Below are 11,011 nucleotides of genomic sequence, written 5' to 3'. Positions count from 1 at the left end.
TATATATATATATATATATATATGGCTTTATATTCTTTGCAGATTTCAATCCAATGAATATGGAGCTTAATAGCCATACACATATTACTAAATATTCACTACTTTTTTGAAACTCGCTACTTTTATTTCTTACTTAAAATGGGCCACGTGCTGGTATGTGTTTTGTTTGTTAATAAATTTAATATTAACAATAACCTTGTAATATATGCACTATCGTCATCCATATTTTACAAATGAGGAAATGGTAGCCAAAGGAAGTTAAATAACAGCCAAATTTACCCAACAAGTAATGGGTGTAGCCCAGGTTCAAACCTTGGTTATTTGGTTCTAGGACTGGCACGCTCCATCATTTTGTGACATTGCTTCTGCAAGGTTATAACAATTGAATCCGTTTTCCAGCAATCTACTGGGCCCACCAACTCAAATGATAATCTCATCTGGGAATAGTGTCATAGACATACCCAGATAATGTTTAATCTGCACACTCTGTGGCCTAGTCACATAGATAAATAAAATTAACCTTCACAAATCTACTCCTTATCAACTTGGAACCATATGATATGAATCTCCTTAAATCATGCTTGATTTCTAAATAAAGAAAATAGCAAGGTCATAATTCTGGCTAACATGATACAACTATCCAGCCTACAACTGAAAGTGCAATAACCCTGTCCACAGAAGAGAGGTAAAGTCCTTGAGTTATGTTGACTCTTCAATTTGATATCTGATAAGTAAACACTGTGATGTAAAATTAACAGTACTTAATACTATCATATAAAGCCAATGCATCTTATGTTACATGATAACTGGATAAGAGATATTGGGATAGAGGCAGGCAGAGACATATAGATATAGATAAATATATCTTTGGTGGCTGATATTAATTACTGTCTTCTTCTACCCACTCTGTATTTGCATTGACTTCAGCCGACACATCAGGTCATCAGGTTTCTTTACCTGGTGAGGTGACCCAAACTTTCATTTCAGAAGAATGTGGGCCATTAGTAGTAGTCCTGCCTGGATTGTGCTGCTGTGTTTCATTGACCTTAATTGCAAGGCATAGTAACACTGAGAGATGATGCCCTAAGGGATCTCTTGTATTCCAGACATACTTTTCCTTACCTCCATTGTGTAGTAATAGTCCAATTTCCCCTTGGTAGTCAGAATCAGTCACCCCAGTCAGCACCATAACTCCCTTCTTTGTCTGTTGATTCAGAGGTGTGAAGACCCCAAAGTGGCTGGTGGTGGGTGGCAGTCTTAACTTCCAATTAAGTGGAATTATCATTGTGTCTCCTAGAGGAAGCACAGGAGTCCTCCCTCTGGAACTAAGACTTTAAGGCCAACAGAACATAAATCTGCAGAAGGAGGAAACAAAAATTTTTTTTTTTTTTTGGCTAGTGAGTCACTAGGGGTAGTTGCGAGTGATGCCCGTCCCATTTCTATCACTTGAGCCCTGAGCTTGTGAATCCTGACTCTGGGAGAACAGCACCATATGTTGCCCACTGGTTCAAAGCACATGCAGCCTCTGGAGAACATAGCACCAGGTTTCACCACATAGTTAGTACTTTAACTGAGTTTTCAAAAGGCCAGTTACTATTCTATCAAACCAGCTGCTTCAGGATGGTGGGAGACATGGTGATATTCCATGAATTCCATGAGTGGGAGTTCATTGCAGCACTTCTTTTGCTGTGAAGTTAGTTCCTTGATCAGAGCAAGGAAAGGCCAAATACCATGATAGCCGATTAAGCATTCTGTTTCCCATGATGATAGTTTTGGCAGAAGCTTTGTGTCAGGAAAGGTGTACCATTATCCAGACAAAGTGTCTATTCTAATAAGAACAAAATGATGCTTCTTCCATGATGAAAGTGGTTCAATGTCATCGACCTGTGACCAGGTACCTGGGTGATCACACTGGGGAATGGTGGCATATTAGCTATTCAGTGTTAGTCTCTGCTGCCGATAGATTGGACACTCAGTGGCGGCCATAGCCAGGTTGGCCTTGGGGAGTAGAAGTCCGCATTGCAGAGCCCAGGCATAGCCTCCATGCCTGCCACCATGGTCACTGTGTTCATGGGCTCACTGGGAGATCCAGAGTGACTGTAGGAAGAGGGTGACTGGTCTCCACGGAACGGGTCTTCCTATCTACTTCATTATTACAGTCCTCTTCTGTCGAGGTCACCCTTTGGTGAATGTTCACACAGGACACAAATATCTTTACTTATGTTGCCCATTCAGAAAAGTCTACCCATATACCTCTTTCTCCAAAATTTTGTCACTAATTTTCTAATCAGGTTTTTTTTTTTTAAGTCCCTGATCACCTAGCCAAAGCCTTGGCCACAACCCATGAGTCAGTTTAGAGTCTCATGTCTGGACATTTCCCCTAATCTAAGTGAAGAGTGAGGGGTGCTGCTTGCAGCTCTGCCCACTGGGAGGATGTCTTGTCACCACTGTCCTTCAGGGAGTCCCAAAGAGGGGCTGTGGTGCTGCAGCTGTCCACTTTAAAATGGTGCCCGTGTATCTCGCTGAACCATCTGTAAACAAGGCCTGAATCTTCTCCTCCTGTCAACTAATCATAGAAAAGTCCCCATGACACCATCAGTGCAGTTTAAAAGGAATGGAGACCCTGGTCACTTGGGCCACATCTTCATGTAATTTACTTGTGCCTTCCGGGTCTGCTCTGGCCTAATCTTGTATATATCCTCTCCATTTGATGACAGAATGCTTCTGTGCACACCTAATCTTAGGCTTGGTGGATCAGATAACATGATGGGGAGCTCAGGTCTCATGGTAACTTGGTTGCCCATGGCTAAGCATTCAGTCTTTACTAAGGCTCATAGCAGTCTAGGAGCTAGTTATTAAAAGGAGAAGAGTCATTTGCAGAGGGTGGCAGGGCTTTCCTCAAAAACCCTAAGGGTCTGCTCTGTGATGCAATAAGGGGCCTGCCAAAGGCCCCAAACAGCATCCCTGTCTGCCACTGACACATCACACACCATTGCATCATGTAACCTGAGCTGCAGAAAAGCTTACACAGAAATTTTGACCTGTTGCAGAGCCATCTCTTGTTCTGGGCTCCATAAAAAATTAAAACATTTTCAGGTCATTTGGCAAAGGGACCAGAGTAACACACCCAGATGAGGCATACATTGTCTCCAAAATGCAAAATAGCCCACTAGGCATTGTACCTCCTTTTTGGTTGTAGGAGGGACCAGGTGCAACAACTTATCCTTCATTTTAGAAGAGATGTGTCTATATGACTTATACCATAGGACTCCTGGAAATCCCACTGGGGTGGAATTCCCTGAGTTTGTATTGGATTTATTTCTCACCCTTTGTTATGCAAATGGTGAAGACTATGTTTGGAGTAGTTGATACTTCTTGCTCAGTAGGCCCAATCAGCTTAATGTCTCAATGTAATGGACCAGTGTGACATCGTGTGAAGGGAAAGAGGTGACCAAGATTCGTGTGACCTAAATTAGAACATAGGTCTGGTGATTTGACATACCCCTGAGGTAAGACTGTGCAGGTGTATTGCTGGCCTTGCCAGCTGAAAATAAATGGCTTCTAGTGGACCTTATGGACAAGGATGGAAGAAAAGGCATTTGTTAGATATGGGTATGTGTTAATTTGCTCACACAATGAAACCACATCTGGTATAGGTTTATGATAATCCAGTGTCAGCCTTCCATCTGTCCTCTGCACAGGCCAGTTAGGAGAGTTGCATGATAATGTGGTGGGAATCAAAAACCCTACATCTTTCAAGCTTTTGATGGTGGCTTTCATCTCTGGAGCACCTCTAGGAATGCAGCTTTGATTTTGCAGAAGCTGAGAATTCCTACAGAGTGCGGTCTGTAAAGTGGAGGCCCAAAATAGCCAGAGGTCTAATTCCAATCAAAGTGCCAAAGCCTGAGCATCATGAAAGTTGATGGTATAAATCTGATGACAGAAGGCTGATGTCCCAGCTCAGCACATAGGCAGGAAGGGGATAGATCCCCCTCCCACCCTGCTTGTACTCTTTGTTCTAATCAGGCCCTCAATGGATTAGAGGGTGCCCACCCACACTGGGGAGGGCAATGCACTTTATTGAGTCCATCAATTCAAATGCTAATCTCACCCAGAAATACCCTCATAGACACACCCAGAAATAATGTTTAGTCTGCATATCCTGTGGCTCAGTCACATTGACACATAAAATTAAACACCACAATATTTGAATGGCCATTTAAATGCATAATAATTGAATTTGTCTTCCTGCATATTTGGGAAAAAATAAATTTTATTTCACCAGTATCTAAAATGACAACACCCTTGAAGTGGCACCATACTGAGATGTTCCTTGAAATGACCAAATGCCATTTTGCAATTGTCCATAAAATTATATTTCTTAAGATTCTTGCCCAAAGTCCGCATTTGAATGTGCCCCCATCACCCTGGCAACATGCTGTGCTCTGACTAATGGAGACACTGCAGCCATCACACAGAAAGGGTTTTCAAACGAAGCTCAGGTGCCCAGAAGGCCAAAGCAGCTCCAGTGTGGACAGCCAAAGGCTCGTGACCCCTGCGACTGGAGGAAACTGTCTGTTGGCTCTCGGGCTCATTATTTCACACGTAGAGCCAGTTAGATGGAAATTTCCTGGAATGGAAATACTACCAGTGTCCAGCACAAGTGATTTTTTTTTTCTGTTCAAAGATATACTATTTCCCTGAGAGCCATTTTACTTCTGTATAATAAACTTCAGAACCACAATGTACCTTCAGGAATAGGAATGAAAGATCCGGCTTCTCAATTCATATTTTTCTATATCTTCGGGATTAGACAGTAATGAGGGAAATCAGCACCCTTATAAAATTCATTTGATTCTACTTATTCTAAAATTAAAACATCTCTAAAAAAGACCATGTATCTATCTTTTCAAGTGTATCATATGTATATATGTATATTTGACATGTACACTTTACCTTATTTTCTGTTAATTTTCATTGTTTTTAAAATGGACAGTTGAATCTCTTTTCCGAAATGCATTTTACTCTTTTTCCTTTGTTTGCAAAATATATACTTGATTTGCTTCCGAAATGAATCCTATAAATTTGTTCACGTGTGAGAGCTAAGGCACGTTCCCCCTTAGAGATCTTAAACTACTTTCTGAAATATTTGAGGGGAGGTGTTTTCCGGCTTATACTCATGTATAAAAGAGAATCTGTAAGTCACGTTTAAGTCACGTTTAAGAACTTATGATAGAATCACACAGTGTGATTGTAGAGATTCCCATAATTTCCTTCTGCATGAAGATTGAAAAAAAAATTCCTAGTGTGTGGTGTTATTTTCAAAATAACAGCAGCTAGAACAGAGATATCCAGCTCTCTTGTTCCAAGATCTGTGTTGAAATATCAAAAACAATTTCCCCAGAAAACAACAGAAATCCTATTTTATCCACAGAAACAGAAGAAAAGTTTCACCGGACACCTAGAAATGTGTAGGCTGGAAATGTAAATAATAGCAGATTAAAAAACAAACAAACCAAAACCAAAACAAACAAACCAAAAAAAAAAAAAACACTGAGAGAGAATTCACTCTCTCACTCTCCTCTCATAAACACCAGTGAGGAATCCTGGGAAATGGTGAAAAACAGAAGAATTGTTTGTATAACTCCACTATGAGCACTTTTCTTAGTATAACTCTTTACACATTCTTGATTTGGAACAAAACAGCCCAGTGAAAATGGTGTAGGCACAAAGGAAAGAGAACTCTTAGTGTCTCAGTATTCAGAAACAGCTCTTTTGGAAGCCTAAGTTTTGTGTGGTGGCTCTATTGTTCATGAAGATGGCAGAATTTGTCCAAAGCTATTCCTTGATGCAGCAGACATTGCTGTCTTAACAAAATCAGGAAGGAACCTAGATCTGCACAGAAGTGAAGAGGCTAGGACAAAGGATGACAGAATATCTATTTCCGAGATCTGTCACTTCCCCAAGCAGAAATGAAGATTTTTTTTTTACTGTTAGGAAAACTCATAGCCCTACATCATTCCACTCAATGTTTAATTTACAACTAAAAGTCTATGTCTGCGTTTCTGAGAAAAACCAGGTAGGAAGGATAGGACAAGAAGCAAATACACTCACAACATTTATGAGTCAGAATCAGGTCCTAAAATGTGTTCCTTGTTTAAATAAGAGTAAGTAAGAAGAATAAGTAAAGGGAAAGTGGAACCAGCGAATCCATGAGAGTGTAGCGTCAAGCAAAGGGAAGAAAGTGTTTGAATAAGAAAACTCTTTATTCCTGAAAGAAAGTTGTCAACTGATTCAGATAATGGCAAGAATATGAGAACTGAAAACATTTTTTTGTTCGTTTGTTGGCATTTAAGAGTTTCAGATCCTTGGTGAAGTTATTCACAGTGATTTTAATGAAGTGATGGGAGCTGCAGCTAAATAAGAGAAGGTTGAAGATCAGTGGAGGCGTGTGCGGGCTCAACAATGCCTCCCACCGAAGACGTCCTGAAATTAGAGATTTCTACAAGACGGAAATTTACAGGTTTTTACACAAAAATATCTCATTGTGATTTGAATATATATTTATATATATATATATTCGTATATGTATTCAACGCATCCCATTTTATACTTTCAATATCTTACAATTTTATTTATCAATTATACTTCAATAAAGCTAAAAAAGAAGACCATATCTTGGGTGAACATAAATATGTGTATATGAATATATGAGTATATATATACATGTAGTTATAGATGAAAATATATACATATGTACATTTGTATTAAATTGTTTTTAAGTCGAACAGTTATATCCTTGAATGTGTTTTAATTTAAAAAAATCTTTTTCACCTATGCTGTAGGATAACAACCAATGAAGATGTATAAGTCATCTGTTCAGTTATATATAGTCATAAAAATGAAAATGAAGCTACCAAACTCCTCTTCAACTCTCTGCTCATCGTGTAAGGCTCTCAATTAGTGGGAAACCCACCATATGCTTATGTCTTTCATTTGAGCTTAACTCCTATTGTGTCAAATTTATAAAATAAATTTAATTTTAAATTTGCAGACCATATGTTGAGTTAAACTTGAAATCTCCTAGGATGCCTCAATAAGATAAATATTCAAATTGGTGAAGTAAATTTCTACCGCATCACTCTTCCTTCTCTTTATTGCATATCCAACCATTTTTATTCAAGCTGCAGTGCATAAAATAGACACAATATTATCCTAGGCCTGCCAATCATATTGCTCTAATTAATATAGAAAACCTAATGCGAAATGTACCTCTGCTAAAATCGTTACTTCACAAAGAGTTAGTTTCTCGAAGTACTTTATCAAGATTCCATGGTACAGAACCTCACAATAGAAAATGAAATACTAAAATAATGTCACTTCCTGAAGAAATAGAGCCTTCACCTCATTTAAGTTATCATCTTTGAGAGAGGAAAGCGGAAGTAATTATCTTGCATAAGTGAGCAGACTTCTCCTAATTCTGAAACTATATCGGTGACCTCAGTTTACCTACATTTTGCAATAAAATGAGCTGAGTGCTTTCTTGTGGGAAGAAGTTGGGAAAATAACAAAAAGCAAGTGAGCAAGCAAGCAAGCAAACAAACAAACAAAACAAGTGTTGGTTGGGGTAGAGAAGAACAGGGGTGGAAGCAAAGGAAAAAGCCCTCTCGGGATTTGTTCAAGAAAATCTTAAAATGATCTGCTACCTCATTTTCATGAAAATAATATATTTTCTTGAATATGGGATCTATTGCAATTGCCAAGAAAACACGATTATTGTATTGTTTTTGAAAACATATGGAAGGTATCTGTTTAAGGCCTTTCTACACCAAATCCAAGCTTCAGGCAACTGGCCTGCTCCTTGAGCTGTATGGTGCTGGGCTTCTCTGGGCGATGTGGCTGCAGCAGATGTCTCCGAGGCCCCTCAGTGTGGGACGCACAATGCAGGCCTCTAGGGCTTTGGGATTAGGCCGTGTCCTCTTCAGGAGACACGGCTCCTGTTTGAGAAGCAGCTCTGTGATCTCTGTTGAGCACCAACAGAGACTCGATGCTTGAGCATGACCACCAAATGGAGATGAAATCCAGCAGCCCATATGATCCTGGTGTTTTCTGACCTTACAAACCTGGAAACAAGCCAAAGCAAAGATGAGAGCAGCGACATTTTTTTTTTTTTTTTGCTAAAAGGATACTCTGTTTTCTATTATTTGTATTTCTCCTCAACCTGCCTGTTTTCCTCCTATGTCTGTCATATGAAAGAGTATACTGATGGTGGCTAGTGTTTCAATTTAGGTTTTGGGTAGGACTGTAATTACACTGATGATAACCAGTTATAATATGGTAACTGATACACAAAGAAAAGTGTGTCCTGAGGGGCGAGAGGGGAGAACTGAGTGAGATATTCTTATTTTCCATTCCAGATCCATTCCCCAATACCCTCCACTATTCCCTTTGCTTCTAGAAGTCGCCCTCTATCTACAGATTCAAATGAGCTCCATCTCCGTTTAACTGTTGATATAGATGTGTTAAGAATTAAACCACAGCTCCACTCTCTGGGTTCAGAGCTGTGCTGGTCACAGCTTTGCATGGCTGCTACTTCTGGAATGTCCCAGCAGCCCATGTCATTTTCCTTAACCCTGCATGCATATGTGTGGAAGCCCCTTCTTTAAACTCTCTTTAATTACCTTTTGAGGGTACCATCTGTTTTCCGATGGTCTCTAACAGAAACAGCTGTTTTGCTGCAGCTGTAACAAAATGATTGGTGGAAAAATGTAGAGGAACTGCTCTGAATTACATCAGATACAAACTGCACATTCCTAAACTTTATCCCCAAGCTTTGCCCTATTTCTCACACCCTACTTCCCCTCAAACCCTTGACCAGCGTGTCTCCCACTATATGCAATAAAAGACCCACCACCCTCTTTGAGGCCAGTGGTGCTGGGAGTCAGCCATGCGATAAACTTAGAGTTGGGGGCGGAGGAGACTCAAAAATGAAGTGAGGGTGTCAGTTATTGTATATAACATGGCAACTTAAAAAATAAATGGAAACAAGTAAAAGCTTAATATTTGAAGGTCTGAACAGAATAATTCCAAGGCCAACTGTGCCTGTGCCAAAATAGTGACATCCAAATGTCATGTACTATACTTAGAAATGTTTCAGTATATTAATATTCAGGAGCACAAATAGACTAACTTTTATCACACATACAAAATCAACAAAAGGAAGGTCTCAGCCTTCAATTATGGAATGTAAATTTCTCAAGGAGAATAGAATTGTGAGAGGGTCTTGATTGATGAGAATGTGTTTTCTTCATGGATTCTATGCTGGGGTGCAAATCCACCATATCAGCTTTATAGTATTAGAAATGCCTTTATTTACTTATCAATGTTTATTTGCTGCTGACCACTGGAAAATTCATAAGCAAGGAGAAAACAAGTGTAGAATAAGTGAGTAAACAGTGGGCTTGTGAACTTTTATAAAGCTAAAGATACATGTTGAATTTAGATCAGCTCTATTTTTGTAAATGTTTATAACTATTTGCCAGCTTCTTTAAAAGCAAATGCAAGCAGACATTAGTTTTCCATATTTATTATTAAACTTCTCCACCTGTATCTTTCAGGTGAATTTACCAATTTTGTTTCTGAGGGATGTGATCTATAGAAACATGATATAATTATGTGTTTTTTAAGCTGATATCTGACTGGCTGATAGTTAGGACTTGATGATATGGAAGGATTTTTGAACCAGAGCTCCGAATACCAACCTGACTTTTTTTCTTCAAATACTTTTTTACTATACAATTCCAGTTTTGAGGCACAGTGGTGATAAAACCATTATAGGCATGACTACTTTCTTGAACTATTTCTGTGAGGGTATTTGAGGCAAAATTTTTTCCCGTACATTCCATTAAAATCAATTCATGTTTTTGTGTACGGCTGAAATTGAACTTTGAATTGACTCTAAATGACAGTGAAATGGAAAGTTGATCTCCATCCACCATTTGAAACTTAATCTTTTTAATGTTGTCTTTGATCTCCTTTTGATCATATTTTTTTTACAGTTCAACATTGTAAACCATTTTCTTCAGTGCTTGATTTGACATTTTTATAAACCTGAAAATATAAATGCTACAATAGATAAATAATTGCCAGTAACTTAACTTTTTCACCTCAATGTCACCATGTTTTTCCTCTCTGAATACAAACTCACCCTCTTGGATTCTCTGTCTCTTTTTCTGACTCACTCAATCTTATTATCATGCACCATGCCAAGTCAGTACAATATTACTTGTCTGGGGATCAAAGTAAAAATGTTATGGTGATTGAGTCTGATGAAAAAATGAGAATTATATTTCAGATATCTTGATTGTACTCTTCCCCTCATAGTGTTCTGGTTGAGTGAAATTTAGAGCAAATTACTAAGTCAATGCATATTATTCCACACATGCATAAAACAGGTTGAATAAAAATTATTTACAAACAGTTATTTTTCTTTTATCACAGTGGTTTGAGTTTAAAAACTAGTTTCAAGAGTTAATTGTTAAGTTTTCTTAAGACCCATGTCCACATTTTGAGGAATTTTCACCTGTGGTTAATGTTTTTGACAAATCAAATAGAAGTTCTTCAATACACTTACATGTTTATATATTGGGTTGTTGGAAAAGTCATGACACGTTTTTGCAACGAAAAACATAGAAAAATACGTCATGACTTTTCTTACAACCCAATATATTTATAGGTATATTAATTATAACAAAGTATGCATAATAATGTATACATTAAATGCAGATAATTAATTAAATTGCCAATTAAGCACATCTTTTATCTCTCATGATTTCACAAATAAAATTTATTTTTATTATTAAATACTTTTAGTCACATTGGAGTTAACCATCACTGTGGTTATAACAACTCATAATTCTCTTACCTCATCAGAGCCTTAGTTTCCTTATTTATCAAAAGGAAATAATGATTCCAGACCTATCGATTTATGGCTGAATTCAAATACAGGAGA

This window comes from Hipposideros armiger, unplaced genomic scaffold, assembly GCF_001890085.2.
Source record: "Hipposideros armiger isolate ML-2016 unplaced genomic scaffold, ASM189008v1 scaffold_140, whole genome shotgun sequence".
NCBI classification, from domain to species: domain Eukaryota; kingdom Metazoa; phylum Chordata; class Mammalia; order Chiroptera; family Hipposideridae; genus Hipposideros; species Hipposideros armiger.
This window is presented reverse-complemented; position numbering follows the sequence as displayed.